We start from the raw sequence: 27,820 nt of genomic DNA, 5'->3' as shown, positions 1-27,820 counted from the left end.
TCACCCCTATGTCCCAAAATCGCAGACCTACCAGAAGCATAGTAAGTACAGCTTGCTGCTGGGCTCTCACCTTCTGGAGACTGCAGATCACAACTCCAGCCCGATTCTCCTCATCCTCCAAAGAGGAACTGAAAACACCAGCTCCTGCAGCCGGACTCGAGCTCCAGGCCCCCACTACCTCTGCTCAGCAGGTCTTGCAGATCTGGCCCTGGCCTCAGCCCCAGCCTCCCGCTGCTGCTGGCTCTCCACAACATCCAGGGCAATCTCCAACTCATGAACCTGTGATTCCTTCTCCATCATCTGCTCCATTTCCAGGCAAATCTCGCAAACCTGGTCAGCCCTCTCTGGTGCTTGCTGCAGCTCCAAGGTCAGCATCTCTTTCTCCCACATTTGCTCCAGCTCTTTCCACTGCTCAGTTTTCAGGTCCCAGGCAGTCTCATCCACAGAGCTCTTCATTTCCTCATGCATGGCTGTAAAAGTCAGCTAGCCTATGGCCCCCAAAAGGACAGCCATGGGGAAACATAACAGCAGCCAGTCCTCTACTCTAACGCTCAAAAGTGGTGGTGGCTCCTTGCCGATCTGTATTAAATCCTGCCACAGACTGCTTAAAATGTAAAGCCAGTAGCCACCTGGCCCATGCAGGTTTGCATTAGATTCGGACAGACGGTAATGAAACAACGTAGCCAAGAACTGGTGAGCCATCAGCTTTAATCCTAGCTTGACCCAGCAGGCAAGAAATACACACAATGGGAAAACCTCCATTTCCATTCAGGGCTCCCAAAGCCCTGACTTATCTGAGTTTCATAGAATCGAAGATTTCTAGCTCACCAGCCTTATTCAACTCTGTTCCCCATCTCCTTCTCTCTGCACAAACTCTGCACAAACTGGCTTCTCCTTCAGCATTCTGCCATCTTGGCTGCTTCCCCTGGCCTCCTCCACATGGCCTTTCTCTGATCTCCTCTCTAATACTAATCTCAAGAATCAAAAGAGAGCAAGCTCCCAGTCTGCCCCACTTTATAGTGTAGAAATCAAAACCTTTAATCCAATATACAAACAAGGAAGTCTCTGATACAAAGTCACTTATCTAAGGCATAATGGGATTGCTCATGAGAGTGCACCATCCCACATCAAAAAGGTGGGAAAGGCTTAGTCCTAAAACCAAGTCCCAGGCTACAAAGATCCTGCCTGCCCACAGCCTGTCCTCAACACACATTAATTTAATTATGCCCATCTCAAGCAAGAAGGGCAACTAATATTAATTATCACCTGGGTGATGAGCTTCCACATGGGCAGCGCCATCTTTAACAAAGTGAGCATAATATATTTTATCTGCCCAACAGGGAACATTGGTACGTGTAGGGGAAACTGTGTGCTAATGACTTTGTTGTAGAATCAGACTATCAATGCATGTTAAATTACTATCATTTTTCTTTAAGAGAATCATTGAATTACAAAAGTTTTAAAGTTGTATTTTTCCTAATTGTGTGTTAGATCCATGTTCTTCTTATGAAGAGTATAGGGATTGGAAAGAATCATAATTTAATAAGTTGAAGATTGAAATATCACATTCTTGGTTAGGATACAAAAAAATTGTCTAAAATTCTCCCTCTCATCAATTTAAGAAACATGGCTTTTATTCTCAACATGTGTTTTTATATCTGTTACTTAAATTTTTATTATTATCTCAATAATACTATCTTGATATAAAATATTTTATATAAAAATAATAAGAAAGTGTTTAATAAAAATTAAACAATAGATGCCAATTTATAATTATCTGGGAAAAAATTTTTGAAGCCTAAAGTGATTGTGGACTTTAGGAGATTGTGGACAGGAGAAAAATAAATGATGAAACATTGTGAGTGTATAATACACCTGCAAGCTTCATATCGACAGAGTCTGATCTTTTATGGTTAACTTGTCCAAGAGTATAAAATTATTAACATGGCAGTTATAATTTTATTCTGCATGAGAAGATAGATTTTGTGTTCTAAAATTATGCTACTAATTTCAATCTTGCTACTGGCACGACTGTGTTAATGGTTTAAGGTATATCTGTCACTTTTCCTCAAAACACTAATTTCACACACATGCTGTGCTAATAGAGGTCCAGTAAGTATGCCACCTTTCTGTGAAGTATGCCACCTTTCTATGAAATATTCAAGCCTATAAAACAACTTAAATCTAAAAAAAATCGATCCCCATAAGGTACAAAGATCTTTAAAAACTTGCCTAAAAAGTTATTTATCAATAGAAGAAACTTTCAACTTCAATTCCTTTATTTTTGATGAACCTAAAAATGTTTCATTCATCATGGATATTACTATGCCTTTAAATTCAAGCTTTATTGAGCAGAAACAAGTCCTATGCAACTATGCTGTTCTCCTAAATGATGGTAGATGAATATATGGAAAATGTCCATAGCATGTTAACTCTATATTAAATGCTTTATTTCCTTTAGCTCAACCAACTTCTTAGGGACATCTCCCATGCTAAAAGCATAAGCAGGCACTTTTCTTCACAGGCAAAATTAACGAGGTCAAAGCATAAACACCATATCTATAATATAAGGCAGAATCTGATCAGAACTGTAGTAGAGGTACAAATATGGTAAGGATATATAGAAAGAAAAGAGTAGTTCCTTCTCTGGATATCAAGATAGTTTCACTGAGGAGATGTCCATTGATCTGGGCCAAAAGAATGAGTAGAAAGAATATTGAAGCATAGAAAAAGTGATCAATCAAAATATTGTTTAAAAAGAAAGTGTTTTATATATGGTGTAAGTGTAGGGCACAGGAGAAAATAGTTGGAGATAAATTTGAAAGGTAAAATGAAGAGGCATTGGAAAATTAAGGAAGAGAATCTTGGAAAGGTAGAATAGAAGCAGCTGACTGAAGCCACTGAACACTATGCTAAATACTTTAGTTTTTTTGTATAGATAACAGGAAAACATTTTGAGCACAGTAAGGTGATTTATATGGCATTATCAGAACTGGGTATTAGGATAAGTATCTCACAGTTGTGTCCATGCCAGGACCAAAGTTATATTATACAGTAGTTCTGTATTTCTACCAACCTTTTAAACTTGGCATTAGAAGAAATATTGGCATAATATATATACATGCCAATATGTGTATATAAAAGATTTTTTTTAAAAAAATGAGTTATTTTATTTGGTCTTAAAATAATGGGGATGAAACATTTTCATTTGAAATAACTTAATGATAAAGATAAGACAAGATATTTGTATTATTTATATATTTTTTTCTTCTGTAGATATGTTCACAAAATGCGTTTAAAGACAATTGGAACATTTTTGGTAGTTTCATGATTGCAATATCAAAATAACATTTTTGCTCTTTCAGATGATGATGCCTGTGAATTAACTGAACAGTTGTGGTAAGTTAGTTTTCTCTTCTCAAATCTGCATACAATACTTTTTCCTTCTAAGTTTCAAAAGGATTTATGTTTTCTACAAGAACTTTAAAAGTTACATGGACTGAAATTCAGGCAAGTCCTAACGAGGTTGCATTTTTTCCAGGTATAGCCTTTCTTTTTTTCTTTTTTCTGAATCGAGCCAAGATTGGAAATTAGAAAGTCTCCAGTATATGTCCACCAGGAGTCTAGGAAAAGCTACTGTTTTCCAAATGTTCTCCACTTCACAGACAATATCTGCTTGTCCAGGGATAACCCTGAGATAGTATTCAAATGGTCATCTTATCAAAGTAGTAGAGTGTCCTTTTTTAAGTAATTCAAAGTTATTTAGAAGTTAGGCAAGAAGAAGCAAAGAGAGAATTCTCTTTTCTCCTCATTCTATGGAGGTGTTAAAGGTGTTAATGATCATGGTCATGGCATACATCCAGGCTGAATTTCATATTTTAGTTTCAGAGATAATTAAATTCAATTTATTTTAATTGAATTATCATATTGAGAAACAAAAGTTTAAAGGGAGTTTTCTATTCTTATTATGAATGTGCTGTGGTTCTACTCTTTTTGATACTTCTAGTGGAAGTAGGAAATTTTTCATGTGGAAGAAGGAAACATGTTATTAAATATTGTAAATCATAATAATGGTAATAATAAAATATAGGCTACAATGGTGTGCTGAAAGAAGGGAGGAAGGAAGGAAGGAAAGAAGGAAGGAAGGAAGGAAGGAAGGAAGGAAGGAAGGAAGGAAGGAAGGAAGGAAGGAAGGAAGGAAGGGAGGAAAAAAGGAAGGGAGGAAGGAAGGAAAAAAGGAAGGGAGGAAGGAAGGAAGGAAGGAAGGAAGGAAGGAAGGAAGGAAGGAAGGAAGGAAGGAAGGAAGGAAGGAAAGAAGGAAGGAAGGAAGACTCTTTCTTTGATAATACATTTGATGGCTTTGGGTGTTTCGTTTCTTCCTTTTTTTAATTAAAAAGAGAGAAAGAGATAGAATTTAGTTTTCAGCCAGATTATGCCAATGGAGTTGTTTGTTTTCACAGATGTTTCACTTATTCAAACTCTCAATTAAAATTGCTATCAATTAGAAAATTAATATTTTGTTGTTAGTTACAGTTTAAGTAGTTAAAAGAAATATTTTATAGTGTTTATATTGATAGTGAAATACTCAGTACTTACTAGAACTAATGATTTTTGTTTTCTCTATTATTCTTATAAGAAACAAAATAAGAAAATAATTATGTCTTACTATGGATTATTATTGATTACTGAAAATTAAGATGTGTGGGTGTAGATTGTATAAATCTAATTCACCTTTGGAGAAGTTGGTACTCTTTTATCTCTATCTTGGAGGAATAAACCCAACATATTGTGTGTTTACTATAATGGGAAATAGCATTTTCATGAACTCTCTTCACATTGTCATACTTATAAGGAGATTTTGTATCAGGTTGTTACTCAGTTTACTTCCTTGAGAGTTTTCTAGTTTAGAATAGGTTGAGAAAAGGTGTTATCACTTCTCTCTCTTATGCAACTGCAATAAGGAAAAAGTTATGAAAGAGTTACTTTATATACATAGACTACTGCTTGGTAAAATAAGAGATGGCCAGAGTGGGAGATGATTAGATGAAGGATAACAAAATGTTTTGAGGTGTAAGAAAAGTCTACAAAAGTTTGGATAAAAAAGTAGAACGGACAACTGTATGGGATGTTGCATCTAATGTTATTTAGGGAAGAGCAAATGCTGGAGAAAAAAATTGAATTTTGCTGCATATTATATTAGTTCTTTTCAAACTTTAATGTGCCTATGAATCACCTGGCTGTCTTGTTAAATGCATATTCTAATTCAGTATATCTGCAGTATGGCTCAAGAATTTGGATCTCTATAAGCTTCCAAGTGATGTCAAAGCTGCTGGTCCAAAAACTACCCTGTGATTAGCAAGGCAATATATAAGTAATCCTCTCTTTTGCATTCTATACAAGGGATTTCAGTCAAGACATTTCAAGCATTTGATCTGGATTTGATTGTTAGTGCTCTTATTTTACTGTGCAAAGATTGATTTTAAGATTGAACGGAAAATAATGCCTGGTTTTAGTTCAGTTCAGTTGAACACACAAAGTGGGTCTTGCTAGCTCCCAAGATCTGCTTTTCCTCTCATTAATGATAAATCCAGGGTAACTGCAAGGATCAAAGCAAGTAAAACTGTTTGCAACAAATTTCAAGAAAATGAGATACAAAATTTTACAAAAATATAACTGTGCTTTTCTAATATTGCAATATATTTGAAGGCAATCATATCATCACTTTGCAGTAGTGAAATTATAAAAAGTAACAAAGGTTGTGGCTTTCTAACCTCAAAATAAAAGGCTGTAGTGAAAGGCAATAATCTTTTATTTGATACTCAAACTGATAGTTATTTAGGAAGCACTAATTCAGGCAGAAACCTAAATAGTATTTGGATTAGCAGGGTAAGGCAAGGGGTGTTTTTGAGGAGGTGAAAGCAAGGGGTATAATTACATGAATAGAAGGAAAGAATATCTATTGGTGTTAATAAGCTAAAGAAGGAATTTGTATAGGTGCAGATAAGCTAACACAGTATGCTAATTCTAAAGAATGTCTTTAATTTTCACTCCTGTAGTCATGTTAGCTTTTGCAAACGGTTGTTTGAAATATAATACTGCTTTAGGCTCAGTCCAAAAGTTATTTTGTTCAGATTTAACATTCCAAACATTTTAGGAATAAGACCTGCAAAGCAGTTCCTCAGACTCCATTTTGAAGTGACTCCATTTATATTATTTTCACAATTAAGAGAGTCCCGACCATAATTTAAGTAGACATTAAGATCTTTGTTGCACTTGAAAGAACTTTACTTCTGCCTTGAAAATGTAATAAGATGTAATTTTTAAACACATTCCTATTGACATCAAGAATGTTATCTAATATAATTATTAAGCTTATTCAGATCCAAGGAGGTTATCAAGAAAGCACAATAGAAATTAGACTAGGCAGGTAGGTCTGGAACCATGAAATATGAAGCTAAAGGGTCCCCATTCAGTGATACAAAAAAATATGAAGAGCTTCCTGGTACCTGGATTCTTCTAGAATCCTGAAGAATGTCAAGGAAGTAGAAGTTCTAAAAACATTTTGAAGTTTTCTGTTCAAACTCCTTTCTCTTGATGAGTGTTTCTTCACTTAAAATTTATGTCAGAATTGTCTGGGGAGTTAAAAAAAATGTTGACACCTGGACCCCATTCAGACCAATTAACTTAGAGTCCCAGGGTGGAGTTTGGTATCCAAAGGTTGATGCCCCAGTTCCCTGGTAATTACTTAGAAAACTGGAGTCAAGAACCACTGGGCCCTGGCTGGATAGCTTGGTTGGTTAGAGCATTGTCCTAAAGTGAAGAGGTTGCCAGTTTCATTCTGAGTCAGGGCAAATACAGGAACTGATTGATATTCCTGTCTCTCTCCCTTTCTCTCTCCCTTGCTTTCTCTAAAAATCAATGAAATAAACATAAAAATATAAGAACCATTGTTTTAAGCCACATAACTACCTTCTTTCCTGGCCTTCTTTCAATATGCATATGTATTTCTATTCTTAAATTAGCATTTATACATACTATTCCATATGTTAGTAGAGCTCAATATAACAAATAATGATAGCTAACCATTATATGGTGCTTATTATTTGTAAGTGTTCTGAGTGTTTCATATGCACTAAGACATCATAGATAGTATGTACTATTGTTATCTTCTTTCCATGTAAGAAAACTGGGGCATAGAAACCTTAAATTGTCCAAGTCCACATAGCTGATTAGTGGTTGCATTGGGATTAAAACCCAGGCTTTCTAGCTCCACAACCCATGTTCTACTAAACTACCAATCCATTATCAATTGATCCATGTACACAACAAATATTTCTGGAGCAGCTTCTATACACAAGGTTCTAGGAATAGAGCAGTTAGCAAGACAAAATGTCTGCCATTATGGAGATTTCTTTCTTATGGGAGACAGAACAGTCAAAAAATTTTAAAAGACCTTAGAATTCAAAGCATTAAGATATGACCTTTCCATTTGCATTATGAATGATCTTAGGAAATCTCTTTACCTCTCTAGTCATCTAAAGAAATAATGTGAGGAGCAATCCAAATGAGATTTTTATTACTTTACACTATCACTAACAATAATGAAAAAAGTTTTGTGTGTATGTATATCTTAAAAAACATATTACTTGAGAAAAATAGATTTCCCCCATGGGGTGTACATTAAAGGCATTGTGAAAGCACTAGATTTCAGGAAGGTATTGGTGACAATATTAGTGGTGTTGGTGTTGCCATTAGTAATAGTAGTGGTAGTATTTATTATAATGATAGTGATGTATGAGATGGTGAAATCAGTGGTAATAACTACCATTCATTAAGAATTAACTATGGTTCAGTAATTGTTCTAACTTCTTTATATTAATTTATGTAATTAATTCACTTTGCAATTCTATGAGGTAGCATAAATTATCATCCATATGTAGAGCTAGAGGATTAGAAAATTTAAGCAACTCCACTAAGTCACATAGCTAAGCAAGTAAGGGAGCTGAGATTTGATCCAAGATATAGAGATTACACAGGGGCAGGGAAAAGTAGGTTTACAGTAGTGAGTATGTGAAACAAAGTTCATTCTTATATTCTTATTAATTATACTATCATTTTCTATACAAACAACTATATACCTACTTTGGCCCACTCCTGTATATTAGTGTATAACAAACCACCCACATCTCATTGACTTAAAATACCCATTTGTTATTCTTCATGATTCTGTAGGTTGACTGGGCAGTTATTCTGCTCCACTTGGTATTGGCTGGTATCATTTATATGGCTACATTCATTGAGAAGCTTAACTGGAGGTCTAAGTTCTCCTTGTAGCCTCTCTTTCTACATGGTGAGTTAATCTCATGTAGGCTCTCCACAAGATATTTTTCCCTAGCAGACTAGCTTAGACTTTCACAAAGCCTATAGCTCAGTTCCAAGAGAATTCCAAGGGACAGTCTCTACTTCAAGTGTCTCACCTTGCAGTATGCTTGTTAAAGTCTCATTGGTTAAGATAAATTAAATGGTCAAGCACAGTGTCAGTGTAGGAAGAACCAAACAAGAGAAATTTCACCTAGAGGCATGTTTAGTCTCTTGTACCAGAGATGGCTGAGTCCAAGACCTACTGTGCTTCTACTTTCTACAGTGTATTTCTTCCCTAGAGGTATTGAAAATGAACACTGGAAGGAAACAGGCCAGATACTATTGTTGAGCAGACACCATAGACAGAGTTGGCTTGGGCTTATTTCAAAAACAGGAAGCACATCTAAGCACTCAAAAGGAAGTTTACTATAGAAAATTCAATATTGAGATGGATGGCTAGGTTTAAATTTCAAGAATTCACAGCTCTTCTATGGTCTAAAAGGAATTCTCTATAGTCTAATTATCAGAGTCAAGGCATAGTTGGAAAAACTGTGAATGTTTATACATTGGGTGTCCTAAAGTAGGGCCCCATTTCTATAAGAACAAATCTGCTTACAGGTGAACTGTAAGAGAGACAGCAATGATTTTTTCTTCTTCTTAGATTACCAGAGTGGATCTCAGTAAAAGCCTCACCCCAAAAACATGCAGAAAAATCCTCTGTCTGAAGGATTAGAAGGCTAAAGACTGTTGCTGTTACAAATGACCCATCTGTAGTATAGAGAATCTTATTAATATGAGTTTGTGAATAACTTTAGATTTAGAACAGGCTTATATCCCAATGGGCCTGTCAAATGAGTTAGAAAACAAACATCCCACTTATTCAGAACTTGGCTAATTTTTCCAGCCTACTGTACCACACCGTGACCCTCACTTAGGGCCAAGGAGGTGGAGAATCTTCTTTATCCAGCAAGACCATAATAATATGAGATTTTCATTCCTGTATTTCAGGCTATTTTTTCCCAGGAGGTATACAGAGTACATCAGTTTCTAGAACTATAAATTTGGTACTTTCTACTAGCTCTAAATGTTCTCTATTAATTTAGAGTAGTAGGGATCAACATCCTACTCCCATTATTTAGGAACTACCAATATGGAAGTTGAGTGAACTCAATATGATCACCACTCAAGAGTTCTCCCAATGCATCAGAGTCTTTAAGTTTTTCATAACTTCCAAGTAAGAAGACAGAAAGAAATAAAAGTGTTTGTGAGGAAACATGTTCTTTTCTTGTTGTTTGTTTCTTTCTTGTCACAGAATGGAAGTATAGAAACACTGCCTCTATTTTAACTGGAAGTAGGATTCATTTTCCATGTTATTCCAAGAAGCCCCATTTTACTATTCAATAAACAGAGTCCCTATTGCTATAAATAAAGGAGAACTCATGCCCTAATATATCAAATAGGGATTTCTAAGTTGTACCAACAAAATAATTGGGTGGGTACATGTACAAACCAGGATTCACATGAACAGAATTTAAATTTTGTATATGCAAAACAGATAATTGTGTAATTAAGTAGATATGTTTGATTAAAATCATTGGATATGCAAATTTATCATTTGCTGAAACAGTCATATTTTGGCATATGTATACGTAATTTGTGGATTCTGATTTAAGGTGGTTACATGGCAGAAATAATCTTATGTGTTGGATCTCATGTTTTACATATTAGCCAAATACTATTTTTATCAATTTTTTATCTTCAGTAATCATATTACTGTCATCTTAAAGATGAAATTTTCCTCCATCAACATCATTTAAAATCAAAGTATCTTTAGCCTGTTGTTTTGAAAAATGGTTGCACAAATTCTTTTTTGAAAAATACTGGTGTTGCTTTGTATGTTGGATCATTTTCAATTTTGCAGTTTGATCCAAACAAGAAATCAAAAAAAGATGGCATATATAGAATATTGCTGATTATAAACCCTCCATCAATTTTACATTTTCATTAAGATTTTAACATTTCTTAAAATTAAATGGATTTAATAATCAGTATATTTAATGTAGTCTCTTTTTTATTCTTTAACTCTTAATGATGTATCTTATAATAATGTCTTAAAATCAAGATATTTTGATAAATACTTTTTTGTAATCGATACTATATAATAAATCCCATTTTGTTATTATTAACAATTACAGCACACACTTACATTTGCTAATTATATGTTAGGCACCTACCTTTCTTTCACAACCAGCCTGTAGGGCAGACTTACCTTATTTTACAGATGGGAAAACTGTGGCACAGATCACATGACTCTCTCAGGGTCACACAACAGCTCCATGGTACAGCTGGGACATTCAGTCCTTGATGAGACTGCGGCTACTGTCCTCCTTAGCTGTAGCACTGACTCTGCTTACGTCCCTTCTTTAAGGCAGCTCTGACTGTCCAAGAAGCTAAACAAGACCAAATTCTATAGATATTACCTTTTCTTTCTCTTCTCTCTTTGCCGGTCCTATTGCAAGAAATATATTAAAAAACTGAAAACCTTTCTTCCTTGCTTTTCACCCACTCTCCTGCTTATCTTTGTTTGTCTCTGAAGACTCTGAGATAGTAGAAAACAGAACTGAACGCCCGGAGAAGCTGGAGGATGGAACCCACCATTGACCCATAGTGGGCTAGAGTTTCAGGGAACTCAGGGATGTTTTTTCCTATGTCTCCCAATAACAATATTAAAAGCACAAATATAAGCATGTTCAGAGGCTCTTTGTTCAAAACCCTGCAGTGGCTCCCCAATCTTATTCAGAATGAAACCCAAAGTCCTCACAATGACCTTTAAGGTTGCCCATGACTTGGCCTCCTCTCTGCCCGGCCTTCTATAGCATTCCCCTTCCACTACTTCCAGCTAATCCGGTTTCCCTGCTGATTCTGGAATTTGCTAAGCAGTCTCAGGCCTGAGTCTTTCATACTTGTACTTGTTGTCTCTCCCTGGAATGCTTTTCAAATACCATTTCCAATGCATAGTTTCCCCTTGTGACTTTTGCATCTCTGCTCAAATGTCATCACGGTGCTCTTTCTACCACTTCTGTCTCTTCTGATCCCACATAATCTATTTTCTTTTGCTTCCAGTGTACATGTGCGCCATACCTCTTACAAATTTGTTTATTTGTCCAACTTTTCCTACTACGATCTATAGAAGCTATAAGAAGGCAGAGATTTTGATGGGAATGTTTTCTGCTGTATCCCCAACCCCTGGCACAGTGTAAATGCTCACTAACTAATTGTGGCACAGACAAAAGAACAATCAAATGAAAGAAACAAATAAATGAATATTCTCAATTTCTTATCCAGGGATTTCTTTTTTGTTGTTGTTGTATTTATCTGAAGTGAGAAGCGGGGAGGCAGAGAGTCAGACTCTTGCATGTGCTCAACCAGGATCCAACTGGAAAACCCACTAGGGGGCAATGTTCTGCCCATCTAGCATGTCGCTCCTTTGCAACTGGAGCTATTCTAGCACCTGAGGTGGAGGCCATGGAGCCATCCTCAGCATCTGGGCCAACTTTGCTACACTGGAGCCTTGGCTATGGGAGGGGAAGAGACTCAGAGAGAAAGAGAGGGGGAGGAGTAGATAAATAGATGAGCACTTCTTCTGTGTGCCCTGGCCAGGAATCAAACTCAGGACTTCCACAAAATGGACTGATGCTCTACCACTGAGCCAACCGGCCAGGGCTCTTATCTAAGGATTTCCTTCTTAAGTGTTAGAATGATAGCATGGTAGGTACAGTTCAAAATAATCATTTTTACAGCATTAATACACAGAAAGATGGATTAAAGTATATGTCAGTGGTTGCTACATGTCATTGTACATGAGACAAGCAAAAGAAGATAGAACTGAAAGTAATCTCCATTAAAGACAAATTATTGAAAAATATGAACTGGAGTTTATTATTTTAGAGAACACAAAGCAATAGTCATTATATGTGCTTATTTGGTATCATCCCTATTTTGCATGTTTCCTATATACTATATAATTTATTCTTACAACTTTATAATAAAGGTATTATATTTATTACATAAATGAGAAAACTGAGCCCTAGAGTTTGTTACTTGCCTAAAGTTACTTGCCTATAGACTCATAAACTGAAAATATATATACAGTGTGTCCATAAAGTCATGGTGCACTTTTGACCGGTCACAGGAAAGCAACAAAAGACGATAGAAATGTGAAATCTACACCAAATAAAAGGAAAACTCTCCCAGTTTTATACCTATTCAGTGCAGTTCAATGTGGGCTCACACACAGATTTTTTAGGGCTCCTTAGGTAGCTATCCCGTATAGCCTCTACAGACTCGTCACTGACTGATGGCCTACCAGAACAGGGTATCTCCAGCAAACTGCTTGTTTCCTTCAACTGCTTATCGCAATGAGTAATGTTATTCCTATGTGGTGGCGCTTCGTTATAAATGCGCTGATATTCCGTTGCACTTTGGTCATGAATTCAAATTTAGCAAGTCACAGAACACACTGAACTTTCCTCTGTTCTGTCCACATCTCGACTGGCATGGCTGTAGGCTGCTTAGCTGTATACACGGTGTTACGTCATCATCTGTGCATGCGCACATGCTGCCACATCATCCTACAGAAACTGGGAGGGTTTTCCTTTTATTTGGTGCAAATTTCACATTTCTATTGTCTTTTGTTGCTTTCCTGTGACTGGTCAAAAGTGCACCATGACTTTACAGACACACTGTATATATATTCATATTTTTTCACACTAAGATCTTATAGTTCAATACTAACTCTCCCTAATGATTCTAATTAACATTCTCACTTTGAATTTTTTTTTCCACAAGAGTGGCAATATTACTTTATCCCTTTATAATCACTATCTCAGAAAGCCGGTTTTTAATTTATTTTTCCTGAGTGTTTCAGACATTATTTTGAAGAAATTAACAATTGCATTAGTGTACATGTGCTACATACTTTGCTGGACTAATTCTTATAATTACAGAAATAAAAAATTTATTTTTTATCTTATGTCAGTTTTAACATGGCAATTAAGACTTTCTTGTTAAAGTTTGTGTTTTTGAACCTTGTTTCTTCATAAATCTGTATATGAGAACATGCCTATGGCTGAAAAACTAGTTTTGCAAAAAAACTTTAGGATCATTTACTATTACCTTCATTCTGGTTTAATTGGGAAGTGACAGTGCATGTCTGTTTTCCTAGTGTAATTATTAATATATGTAGGTGTATTATTAATAATAGTATGTACGTAATTTTACTTTCCAAAAGGTCTCAAAAATGTTTAACATGGACGATATATTCTATATTTACCTACTTAAAGCATATATGTGATATTTACAGAAAGTCTTTACACTAGGTATAAAAGGAAAAAAGATAAAATATCCTCAATAATTTTATTTTAATTTCAAAATAAATCAGTTATAATTCAGAGGGCTGGAGAATAATATATGCTCACCAAAATGAGACACATTATACATAAACTATTCTTCATCTTACCTAATAGAAATTTATTTAACATACAAAAATTGATCAACTTACAACCTATGCAATTTAGGATTATTTGACTTTAGGACCACAATCGCTAGCCACGACTGCTCCGTGTCTGGCAGCACAAGCGTTGCCCAGCTGGGCGTACAACAGTGCAGACCAGCTTCCGGCAGCACTACCATCTCCGTGTGCACCATTTCAACTGTTATCCCAGAATCAGTACAGCAATTTGTGTTTTATGTCTTGGATATTTTTCATCAAACCCCTCCCAAGGTGTCTACCAAGAAGAAATTGTCTTTGCAAATATTAAACTAGTTGTACTGGTAATTCAGTGTTTTACTTAAACCTGGCGAATGTAAAAATAAGAAACAAAATGGTGTAGAGATGATACAAATGGCATAAAATGAACAAAGACAATTATGATATATAACAATAATGAAAGAAAATTATGATAAAATATGACTTAAAGATTTTTATAACATCATTTCACAGTACTGTACATATAGCCTACTCAACTTACGACCAGATCGTATTATGACCAGTCTGTTGGAACCAATCATGGTCGTAAGTCGAGCACTAGCTGTATCTGATAAACCAACTTGAATTATTAAAATAATTAATCTCAGCTAAGAAGAGCAAAACCTTTACTTTATGAACACTAGGTCTTTTTTCCCTTCTTTTCCAAGTAAGAGGAGGGGAGATGTAGTCCCACATGTGCCGTGACTGGAATCCACCCAACAAACCCCATCTGGGGCTGAAGCTCTGCCCATCTGGGGCCATGCTTGCAACTGAGCTATTTTTAGTACCTGAGTTCCAAGGCTTCAAGGAGCCATCTTCAATGCCCAGGGCAATGTGCTGTAACCAATCAAGCCATGGCTGTGGGAGGAGGGGGAGAAGGGAGAGGGGTGTAGAAGCCAATGGTCGCTTCTCCTGTGTTCCCAGACTGGGAACTGAACCCGGGATATCCACACACCAGCCAATGCTCTACCACTGAGCCAACCAGACAGGGCTACTAGGTCTTTAACTATATTGCACATAAACATATGCTGAAAGAATTAGAGAAGCAGTAGCTGAAATATTGTGTTCCATTTACTATTCTACCAAATTCATTCAAGTATTATCTTTGCCTTTGGCTCTGCTGGTTAGAGAAAGAAAAAAACAAACAAACTGCCCCTCCTCCTCAGCACCTGCACTCACACCCAAAGCCTTTGGTACCTCCTGCCATTGAGCAAGCACACAGGCACAATGCCCTGCTAGTTCTCAGTTTAGTTCTGTTAGGACACAAATTCATGAAAGGCCCAGCCTGAAGACATCACGTGGAGAATTTTTTTTTCTTTTTCCTTTCTTCTTTTATATAAAGGAAATCTGTTCTGGGACTCAGGGGATTGAGATACATGCTCAATTCTAGTTTATTTTGTAATATTCTGAAGAGTACAGCCAACTGTCCATGAAGCCTCATACCTATACCTATTTCCCACTTCCTGCGTTTGTTTTTGTGTGTGTGTGTTCACGCACGTGTGTGTGTGTGTGTGTGTGTGTGTGTGTTATTCAGAGGACCTAATTAAGAAATGAATGTGAAAGACTAATCACAATATTTGTATGATATTGTGCAAACAAAGGTTTTATTTTTTAGGAAATTAGAAAAGGTTTTAATTTTTTTCAAATATTTTACTATTAAAATGCATTTTACTGCAAGCTCAGTCTATTTGTTCTCCCTAGTCTCTTGTTACCAATGCTAAAAAATATTTCTTAGTCTTTAGGGTGTTTGAGTCCTACTTCCTCAGAGGACTGAATTACCTCCAAGACTCTCAACACCACCGTCTGAGAAGTCTCTAGTAAGGCAGTTGCAACCACATACCGTTAGTCTCAGTCTCTTTTATTTGCCGGGTCTTCTCTACTAAAATAAAATACATTGCTAGATCTTTCAGAGAGACTTCGAGCACTTTGCTTTTGTGTCACGTCTCTTTGTTTCAATGTGGAGCAGATTAGCAGGTCTGCAACCCTAGTTGTTAAATACCTATGTGATGCCTGAGCCTATAAAGTGCCTGCCAGAGGTTCACAGACTTTATTTTTTTTTTTAATTTTTATTTTATTTATTCATTTTTTTTAGAGAGGAGAGAGAGAGGGAGAGAGAGAGGGAGAGAGACAGACAGAGAGAGAAGGGGGGGAGGAGCTGGAAGCATCAACTCCCATATGTGCCTTGACCAGGCAAGCCCAGGGTTTTGAACCGGCGACCTCAGCATTTCCAGGTCAACGCTTTATCCACTGCGCCACCACAGGTCAGGTGAGGTTCACAGACTTTATATCAGTCACTTAGACGTAAGGAAATCTAGAAGGTGTCTAGCATTGTAAATAAATATTGGAAATTATCTTTATAGTTAAGCCTATAAACTAGGGTCCATGGAAGTTCATTCCAACTAAGCTAAAGGTAGACAGGTACTTCCTACTTTCTTTTTAGCTGGAAGTCTAAATTTTTTTCTAAAACAAGTTGTTTCTTATTAGTCAAAGAAGGCCACATTGAGCTTCTGAAATTTCTTAAGATAGCTGTCCCGGAAGCTAATGGTATGCAATGAGGCCCCAGTAGGTGGTCATAATTGTTTTACTTGACAGCATATTTTAAAAGACCATACATACAATTGGAATCACTGGTTAAAATTGCACCTCTGCCATTTACTTTCTGTGTATTTCTGGACTATTCATTTTAATTATGAGATTCGGTCTTCAAATGGAAAACAATGGTGATATTTACTCCAAAGTTATTAAATGTGTTAATAGAAATAAAATGTATAGTAAAGTGCCTTGGTTAATAACTATTTCCTCAGCCAGCATACTGGGAGTAATCATTCTCCTTGTCCATGTTCACTTTCACTTAGTTTTATCAAGTTTGGGCACACACACATCACCTAGTAACAGAGCAAGTAGTAATAAGCCTTCTGGGATGAAATATGTGCTCACTAAAAAATATATAATCTTTTATCACATGCTTTCCTGAAATATATATATATAAATATTAGTTGCTACAATTACTGATCTATGTTAGACCTTGCAAGTATATATTTTGAGCTATTTGCATTAGATTGTCCAAAACTTCTCTTTCCTCTCATTTTTCCCCCACTTCCATCTAATTTATCTTATTCTCTGGGACTATTTCATAAGGTTATTAATCAAAGGGAGAAAAAAATATCTATATCCTGGGGGAAAACTGTGAAGAATAAATGTTTGACTGAAACCTCTGGCTGTCATCACAGTGTTTGTGACTCCAAATGAAAACGGGTGAAAATGCCAAACAATTTTAAAGGCTTTCAGACACGGGGATGCTTATTAAATAAAGACAGAACATGTGGATTCATTATTCTTTTTTATGTCACTGTTATGTCTACATTAGGGCATTATTTTGGAAGACCTGTGTTGGGAGACTTCAAGAAATAACTTGAGTCAGGAAATAAAATTCTATTATTCAGATAGCATGCTAGGAAAAAAAGAATAAATGTTTCAAAATTTGAAATACTGTGTTTAAAAAAATGATATATTGAATGCATGCATGTTCAATAAATTGTGAGGGACAATGGGAGCAGCTTTCAAAACTATTTGAGAGTTTAAGGATCCACAGTTGTTTCACAGGGACTTTATATTATACGGTCAGATACAATGTGAAAATTGTTTTTCCAACATCATCAAATAGAAACATGACTGAAAATCTGAAAGTAAATAATGAAGTATGGAAAATTATTGATGACAAAATTAACCATACTGGAAAGTTCCAATAGGAGTACTTAGTGAAAAAGCAGTTTATTTTATTGTATAGTATTGGCAAACAACCTATACCTACAAGTTACAAGAAATAGTAACAACCAATGTGAAAAGTAATCAATTTTAAAATGTCAAAGAATCTACTTACTTATTTTCTAGGAGTTCATTTTATTAGAAAAGTTATTTTGCCCCAGCCAGTGGCTCAATGGATGGAGTGTCAGCCTGGCATATGGACATCAAGGGTTCTATTCCCAATCAAGGCACACAAGAGAAGTAACCATTTGCTTCTCTCCCCCTCCCTCTCCCTTTTCTCTCCCAGTGGCTTGACTGGTTTGAGCATGGCCCAGGAGCACTGAGAATAGCTATGTTGGGGCGCATCAGCCTCAGGCGCTAAAAATAGCTTGGTACTCAAGCATCAGCCCATATAATAGGATTGCCAGGTGGATCCCAATCAGGGCTCAGCAGAAGTCTGCCTCACTATCTCCCCTCTTCTCACCTAAGAAGAAGAAAAAAATAAAACAAAAATTGTTTCAAGTGCAAGGACCCATTTACAATTTAAATGGCAATGTTGTGGATTCTTACTACAAGAACTTAAAGACTAAGCTTCAACATACCAAGTGATTAGTGTTGGAGTCATAAACAGATGATATTTCACTGGGTAAGCTCTTTGGATGGAGTTGTCTGACACACAGAAATGCCTGCTCTATCAGTTCTGGTCTTTGAATGACCATAGTGAACTGAATGACCTTGCTGACTGACTCTGGGACTCTGGAATAGTAGCATGAGGAAGAAATAAATGTTTATTTAAGATTTGGACCCAATTGTTACTGTAGCATAACTTAGCCTATCTTGACTAAGAAATATAATTAAGGTCCCTCCCAAAAGCTATTGATAACTTCTTCATAACAATCAATGTAAGCAGAAGCTTAAAAATGTCAATATCTGAATTTGCAATTTCTTCTTGGCAAAGTAATTTGATTTTAACAATGCATTATTTAAGACATTAAGAAGTCATACCATGAACAGGAGAAATCTTAGTTGACCTTTTTTGTTGTTGTTGTTAGATGCTCCATAACACAATATTTGGATTGCCTTCATTATTCAGTTCCTCAGAGTGGATTATTATTATTTTTATTATTATTATTATTTACGACAGAGACAGAGAGAGGGACAAATAGGGACAGACAGGAAGGGAGAGAAATGAGAAGCATCAATTCTTCTTCGCAGCTCCTTAGTTGTTCACTGATTGCTTTCTCATATGGGCCTTGACTGGGGGGCTACAGGAAAGCGAGTGACCCCCTTGCTCAAGCCAGCAACCTTGGGCTCAAGCCAGTACCCTTGAGCTTCAAGCCAGTGACCTTTGGGCTCAAGGGAGAAACCATGGGGTCATGACTATGATCCCACACTCAAGCCAGCAACCCCGCGCTCAAGCTGATGAGTCCTCACTCAAGTCAGATGAGCCTGCACTCAAGCTGGAGACCTAGAGACCTCAGGTTTTCAAACCTGGGTCCTCTGCAACCCAGTCTGATGCTCTACCAACTGTGCTACCTCCTGGTCAGGCCAGAGTTTGTTGTTATAAGCCATAAGTGCATTTAGTGAGGGTTAGCTTGTTTAATATCAGGTAATCTACTCTGTACTCCTACTTTCTGCAAGTGATAACATGAAAATATCCCTAAAGCCTTCTCCCAGTGCAAGTGCCACTGCCAGCTCTCTGCCTGTGAAGTCCTATTCTTCAAACAGGTACTTCTTTTACTGATTTACTGACTCCAGACTAGTCTCAATCTAAATATTCAATATTAACAATTTTTCTTCATTTTTTTTACATTAAAAAAGTTCTCATATCCATTACCACCACCACCCAAAAAAATTTCACAAACATGGCAGTGTCTCCTTCAAATGTTTAGGATGATTAAGTGTGAATTATTTAAGTTCTCTGGTTTTTTTAACCTAAATTTGATGAGTTATGTTAGTATTTTTTTTTTACTCATTTCATGCTAGTTTTCTTAAAGATATAAGGTAGTGAACTTATATCTTTAGGATACATACTCAGGTTTGAGAAAACTCTTAAGGTTCTTGAAACTTTCTGCCATTTGTTTAATTATTTTGTCATTGGAATCTCAAATATGTATTATGTGCTTAATGTGTAGAAAACATTTGGTCCATTGAGGGGAGAAATTGAGGCATTTTTCTTGTCCTCAGAGAGTTTGTAATCTAGTTGGGAAGTCATGCCAGAAATATATGAAAGCTATACACTAGCACAAGATTCTGAATCATGCAATATCACACACACACACACACACACACACACCCAAAAAAATATTAGCACTGTTTAAAAAGTCACTTTGATCTAAAAATGCAATTCTCAGATCTTGGAAATATAGAAACAGAGTCTGGTGACAACTTGGAAGAAAAATACAGTGTGTCCGTAAAGTCATGGTGCACTTTTGACCGACCTGACACAGGAAAGCAACAAAAGATGATAGAAATGTGAAGTCTGCACCAAATAAAAGGAAAACTCTCCCAGTTTCATACCTATTCAGTGCAGTTCGATGTGGGCTCACACACAGATTTTTTAGGGCTCCTTAGGTAGCTATCCCGTATAGCCTCTACAGACTCGTCACTGACTGATGGCCTACCAGAACGGGGTTTCTCCACCAAACTGCCAGTTTCCTTCAACTGCTTATCCCACCGAGTAATGTTATTTCCTATGTGGTGGCACTTTGTTGTAAACGCGCCGATATTCATGTTGCACTTTGGTCACGGATTTGAATTTATCGAGCCACAGAACACACTGAACTTTTCTTTGTACCGTCCACATCTCGACTGGCATTGCCATGGGCTGTTCTGCTGTATACATGGTGTTACATCATCATCTGTGCATGCGCACATGCTGCCACATTATCCTACAGAAACTGGGAGGGTTTTCCTTTTATTTGATGCAGATTTCACATTTCTGTCGTCTTTTGTTGCTTTCCTGTGACCAGTCAAAAGTGCACCATGACTTTATGGACACACTGTCTAAGAACATAGTCAACTGGTAGAAGAAGTACTGTGGCTGATGACTTGTAAGCACATTTCTATTTGAAGTGTTCATAAAGATTAAAATAGCTTTCAAATTGTTCCTAATACACAACTATCCCACTGTCTCTCATCTGTAGCCATTCTTTCACTTTCTTTAGTTAGTTTTATTCCCTCCCTATCCTACTTTTCTATCGTTCCCTAATATCTGTCCCTTTAACTGATTTGCTGTCAATCAGTAGTGAGGCCATATTTAAAGACATTTTGATAGGGGTCAATACCAAAAGCTCTGGAGTCATAGAAAGCTGGAATTTGAATCCTGGCTCACTGGCCAGTTGACCGTAAGCAAGAGTCGATCTCTCTGCACTTCCATATCCTCATGAATGTGTGTAATGGGGTTAAGATTAGTGTCATGCTTATGGACTTGTATTTTGTTGTTAGACATAGCACATAGTAAATACTCATCAAATTAGCTAGTTACATTACTTTTCTCTCAGATCTAACAGATATTTATTTACATTTTAATATAAGGTGCTTGCTTGATATATAGAGTTTGTTGAGAATCATTGGAAAACATATCTGTGGCATTTTTGATATCAGAAAAAAAATAGTAAAGGAAGTATTGTTTGTTTATGGAGGATTGTACTTTATCACTCACATGGTCCTTCTTGCTATCTATAGTGAAGACACAAAGACAAAAAGTTCTTATGTATGTGTATATGAAACTGTATTTCTCTGTGTGTAATATTAGTTTATCCAATACAAATAAATAATTGAATCAGATTTTTATATGTTTTAGCTCCTTTTGATATTAAAGAACCATGTTGACATAGTACAGCCTCAATTTTCTGGCCAAATTCTTCCTTTAACTTGAGATTTAGAAAAATTTTTGAAAATTTATATTTAGTGTTTCCTAGTATGTTAATCTAAAACTTGGTCTCCTTGCCTGTTTTTTGGAATTTGCTTAATATCTATTGAGGTGAGATTTCTGAGATCACTATGAATACTAAAAATATGTATGTATATCTGCACATAATATTCTATGTATAATATGATGTTTCATTGGAGCCTGGCTTCCTTTTCCAATCCCCAAGTCTTTGGCAAACATATATATTGCTTCATAATGAGAGATGCAAGAGGCTCTATCTCAGTCTTTTAGGCCTATTCAAGACTTTTGAACATGACTCGATTCATTTTTCTTCCTTTTAAGATTAGATTTATTTTCAAGACTTAGACTGTTTCTTTTCATATCTTAAAGCTTTTTAGTGTTTAAGAAATGTTTTTTTTTATTAAATGCCAATTTCAGTAGGTTATCAGTGATTAAATACCTACTGTCAAATTTCTTTTAAGCTATGCAATGGGTTTAGGCTCATAGGTGAAATTTAATTCCTAGTCCTAACCACTATTTAAAAGTCAATGCATTTCATGAAATAGTTGAATATGTACTGTAATTAAAAGATAATTTTATTAATGAAGGAAGGTTTGACTTTGTTTTATAATTTATGTATTTTAGTATTTTAAATACAGTTTACTTTCAATATTATTTTGTATTGGTTTCAGATGTACAGAATGGTGGTTAGATAATCATAAACTTTATAAAGTGTTTCTAGTACCTACCTGACACCATAGATAGTGATTATAATATTATTGACTTATTCCCTATGCTGTGTCTTACATCCCCACGACTATTTTATAACTACCAATTTGTACTTCTTAATCCCGTCACCTCTGTCACCCAGTTCCCCAAATCCCTCCCCTCCGGCAACTCCCAGGCTGCTCTCTGTGTCTGTGAGTCTGTTTCAGTTTTGTTTGTTCATTTATTTTGTTCTTTAGATTCCACATATAAGTGAAATCACATGGTATTTGTTGTTGTCTCTGACTGACTTCTTTCAAAGGTAGGGTAATTTAATACAAGCAAGTTTATACCAAATTAATTAAAATGCTTTATACTCAGAATAAATATAACTGTGAAAACATGGAGGAAATGTTTTTTGTTTTTTTGTTTTTATTGACATTATTGGGGCGACATTGGCTTGCAAAACCATATAGGTTTCAAGTACAGAACTCAACAAACCACCATCAGTCTCCCTCATCATGCACCCTCTGTGCCCAGCAATGTCTCCCTCTGTCCCGGTTTAGGTTTTGGGTTTCAATGACCACAGATTAAGTTGTCTATATCTGAAGTCAAATTTAAAAGTAAGGTAAAACTGCAGAAGCTCAAGCTTCAGCCAATACTCCTGCTACAGTGCTTATCCAGCCATTAGACTGCTCAGAAGAAAACAACCTTCTATATCTTATTCCATACAGATTACAATAGAAAAAGTTTTGAAAGTAGACTTTTTTCAAGCCTGTGCACTAAACAGAAATATTTAAACTTTTCAACAATGAAATGTGTGATCTAATCAATAGGAATCACAGTTTAAAGAAATGTTAAGATTTAATAATGATAAGATGGTCTTTAAACAATTTCTCTTTTATGCATTATATTATGAAAATGACTTAATGCTATTTTTTATTTACAATAAGAATTTCTTCTTAGTTCTCAGATATCTAGTTTATTTTTATTTTGGTAAAATATATCTAACAAAAATGTTCTATTTCTTCCATTTTTAAGTATTAATTCAGTGGTGTTTGGTACATCCACATTGCCATGCTGCCGACATCACTATGCATCTCTGGAGCTGTAGTATTTCATCATCCCAAACTGAATTCCACACATACAAAACAGTAGTTCCTCGTTACTTCCTTCCTCCAAGCCCTAGAATCCAACATTCTACTGCCTGTCTATAAATTTGAGTATTCTAGATATCTCATATAAGTCAAACCATACAATATTTGTCCTTCCATGTCTGGTTTGTTTTACTTTGCATAAAATTTTGAATGTTTGTCTATGTTGTAGCATGTGTCGGAATTTCAATCTTTTCCATGACTGAATAATACTTCATACCCACATTTTATTTATTCATCCATTGATGGATATTTTGATTGTTTCTCCTAGTTGACTATTGTGAATAATGCTGTTATAAGCACTGGTATAGCAGACATTTTAATTTTTCATCAGTGTGATATAGTGGACTGATGTTGACCAAAATGTTTATTTGTTTTGTTTAAAATACACATACACACATACACAATATACAGTGTTAAGTTTCGTCTTAGGCCTGTATCCAAATTGTCCTGTAATCTTTTTTTTTAATTTTTATTAACTTTAATTTATTGTGTTTACATGGATTCAAGTATCCTACTGAATATAACTCCCTCACCCCCTACCCCTGTGTTCCTTTTTATAGCCCCTTTTCCACCCTCCCCCCTTCCCTCTAGGATTTGCTGTTCTGTTATTTATATCTCTGTGTTATGTATATATAATTTCACTAATACCTTTACCTTCTCTGATCTCATCCCCTCACTTTCCCTTCCCTCTGACTGCTGTCCCTCTGGTCCCGGTGACCCCACCTCTGCTTCTATTCCTTGTCCTTTATCTTTTATAATTTCTAGTAATTAAGAACTTACTACATCTCTCTTTGTATATGATAGTTTTGCTTATGATATTCATTTATTTAAGAAATCTTGTTTTATAAAGTTACACTATTTCTTTAATATCTCCCCTATCATTGTTTTTCTTTGTTTTTTATTTATTATTACTATTATTATTATTATTATTAAATGTGAGGTGGGGAGGCAAAGCAACAGACTCCTGCATGCTCCCTGACCAGGACTGATCCAGCAAACCCCTACTAGGGCAATGCTCTGCCCATTTAGAGCCCTGCTTCATTAGTTGGCAACCGAGCTATTTTAGTGCCTGAGGGAAGGCCATGGAACCACCCTCAGGGCCCAGGGCCAACTTTGCTCAAACCATTCGAGCCATGGCTGCAGGAAAGGAAGAGAGAGAGAGACAGAGAGAGAGAAAGGGAAGGGGGAGGGGTGGAAAGCAGATGGTCAGTTCTCCTGTGTGCCCTGACCAGGAATCAAACCCAGGACTTCTACATGCCGGGCTGACACTCTACCGCTGAGCCAACCAGCCAGGTCCTATTTTATTATTTGTTTAAGTGAGAGGAGGAGAGATAGAGAGACAGACTCTCACACACACCCTGACTAGGGTCTATTGGGCAACCCCCATCTGGGGCCAATGCTCAAATCAACCAAGCTATCCTTAGTACCTGTGGCCAATGCTTGAATCAACAAAGCCACTGGCTGTGGGAGAGAAGAGAGAAAAAAGGGGAGAGGGAGTGGAGGAGAAGCAGATGGTCACTATTCATGAGTGCCCTGATGGGGGGATCAAACCCAGAATATCTGCATGCCGAGCTGACGCTCTGTCCACTGAGCCAACTGGCCAGGACCTATTCTTGTTTTTTGATAGCCAGTCAGCATATATATATATAACATTTTTTTTAATGGTTGGTCTTAAGACAATGAGAACACATAGGAGACTTGGAAGATGAAAATGATGATGCTCAGAACCATGCTCACTGTAAGATGAAAATTACCCCAGTTGAAACTTTCTTATGCATGCATCCTATGTTTCTTTATGTATAGATTGCCTTATAAAACTGTAGGTAAATTTGGCTGTACTCTCAATAGTCAGTGACTTTCTATGAGTTACTAGGCTTTGAACCCTTTAACCAGGGAGGAATAAATCTAAATTCACTCTTACATTAAAGCTTTCTAAGATTTTGTCCAGATGAAATATTTTGTCATTTCCTCTTACTTACCTAACCTTATTGCCCTCTGGATTCTCCAGAGAAATGAATCACTAGGAAATTTTTATATATAATAGGTTCACCTGGAGACCTAGAAGTACCATTGTCTGCCATCTGCAAGATGGAGAACCAAGAAAGCCTGTGGTATAATTCAGTTTTAGTTCTATGCCTGAGAACCAGGGGGACTGCTGGTGTAAGTCTCAAGTCAGAACACTTGAGAACCAGGAACTTTAATGTCCAAGGGTAGAATTTACACATCCTAGCTAGTGAACAGAGAGTGAAAATTTACTCTTCCTTCACCTTTTTGTTCTATCTGAGCCCTCAAAAGACTGGATGATGCCTCCCCACATTGGTGAGGGCAGTATTCTTTACTTAGTCCTCTGATACAAATGTTTCCTGCAACATCCTATGGACACATCTAGAAATAATGATTGACATTTCTTATCCCAGTTACTTTAACACATAAAATTAATCATCACATCCTCATTCGGCTTTGTTTCTATTAAATTAAATTAACTTCTGGAACACACTTTTATTTTATGTTGTATGGTCAAATCTGTTTTTCCATTGTTAAATGGTGCCTCTTTAAATTCTTTTGGAAATGAGTAATTATCTTCTAAAATTCTATAGCAATTTAAATGTACTTTTCTTTTGATTTTAATATCCCTATTCTATATTTATGTATATAGTGTCTAATATTATTTGTTTAAATTTTTAAACAGAATTAATATAAACTAAAAAGCAATATTTTATTCATCTTATCTTTTTAAGACTTATATACTGATTTTACAGAGAGAGGAGGGGGTGGGCAAGAAGTATTAACTTAGAGTTGCTTCACTTTAGTTGTTCACTGATTGCTTGTTGTATGTGCCTTGATTAGGCAAGCCCAGGGTTTCATGAGATCACTAGTTCCAATCACCACAGGTCAGGAAATTTATCTTATTTTTTAATTCTGTTCTGTTTGGAAGCTAGTAAGATATTTGCAGTGCATTATTTAGAGCCTTTCATATGCATGATGAAATTTTCTTTTACATAATATCTGTGACTTACTTAAACACTTAATATTTATTGGATATTGTTGTGGGTTAATATATAGACTCATTTAATTTTTTAATAGTTGCATACTATTCTATAATATAGATATGCCAGTTTTCTTTAGTTCCTCCTGATGAAGAATGTTAAAAGTCATAACCATATACTCATTAAGATTCCTGTATTATGAAAATTACCATGAGCCAAAGTTAAAAAGCAAAAGACAAGTTGAAAGAAAATATTGTGTTATGTCTAACTGATATAATGTTCACAACATAGAGACAAGAAAGAGATGAGAAATATGCAAGCTTTCCTTATAATATTTTAAAACATAATATGGTAAACTGAGTAAAGCCCTCAAAGAAATCCAAGTTTAAATTCCTGGAATCTGTAAAGGTTACCTCTTATGTCCCAAGAGTCTTTGCAGATGTGATTCCAGTTAAAGATCTGTGGTGGAGAGATTACTCTGAAATATCTTAGAAGGCCCTACCTGTAAGCACATGTGTCCTTAAAAGAGTCAGGCAGAGAGAGATTTGACTGCAGAAGAGAAGACAATGTGGCAACAGAGCAGAGATGTGACCATAAGCAAGGGATGCTGACAGTCACCAGAGGTTGGAAGAGGCAAAGAACACATTCTTTCATAGAGTTTTTGGAAGGAACTAGCCCTATGACCCCTTGATTTTAGCCTTCCTAGAATCATACCACACTTCTTGTCTCCAGAACTGTAGCAATATTTCTTTGTTGTTTTAAGTCACTAATGGTGTGGTAATCTGTGCCAGTTGTAATAAGAAAGTAATATAAATACTAATAACAAGCATTTCTATAAGGATTTCTTGATGTTAGGCACTCTTTTGTACATGTAAATTAATAAACTCATTTAAAATATATTAGTTGCCACACCAATCTTAGCAGGATTTTGAAGCACCAGGAATCATGGTCACATATCCAGGAAGTGGTAAAGTAGGGCTATGAACAGGCAGCCCAGGTCCTGAGTCCACATTCTTAAACAGTGTTCTATTCAACCCTTTTGGGAGCTATCAATCTCAGAAATAGAAGTCGATTGCCAAGAGACATAAATGGTCAGACTGAGAAAGGAGTGGCAGTGTTTGTGGTGGCAATTAGAGATAGATAACCATACATGCTGACAGAGATGTAGAAAAAAAAATGTCTTTATATCGTGCGCTCAGGGCTGTTAACTGGTGTTCCCTTTTGTGGCAATGGTGGTGGGCAATTTTAAAAGGTTTATCAAAATAGACACTATGCATCACACTTTAGCCAAGCAATTCCTCTTACAAATAAATCTATCACAGTATTGTTTGTAATACTTTAACCAAATGAACTTTTTTTTCCAGGCAGATGTTAATTATACTTATTTGTAAATATAATGTTATTACTGTGAGCTTAAGTTAACCCTCTAGTATGATTTCTAGTACCTCCTTCTTCCCTTTGTGGG

The 27,820-nt window shown here is 36.1% G+C and overlaps 1 protein-coding gene across 4 annotated transcripts in view; it reads left to right on the top strand.

Moving 5' to 3' along the window:
• The window catches only part of PTPRD (protein tyrosine phosphatase receptor type D), a 2,510,439-nt gene that overhangs the window by 1,339,806 nt on the left and 1,142,813 nt on the right, over positions 1 to 27,820 (top strand). For all 4 annotated transcript variants that reach the window (XM_066257235.1, XM_066257234.1, XM_066257236.1 and 1 more), the window contains one exon: positions 3,366 to 3,399. The gene's annotated coding sequence lies outside the window, so the exon portion shown is untranslated. The remainder of the gene's footprint in view (positions 1 to 3,365; positions 3,400 to 27,820) is intronic.

This window comes from Saccopteryx bilineata, chromosome 2 (assembly GCF_036850765.1).
Source record: "Saccopteryx bilineata isolate mSacBil1 chromosome 2, mSacBil1_pri_phased_curated, whole genome shotgun sequence".
Lineage (NCBI taxonomy): Eukaryota > Metazoa > Chordata > Mammalia > Chiroptera > Emballonuridae > Saccopteryx > Saccopteryx bilineata.
This window is presented reverse-complemented; position numbering and strand designations above follow the sequence as displayed.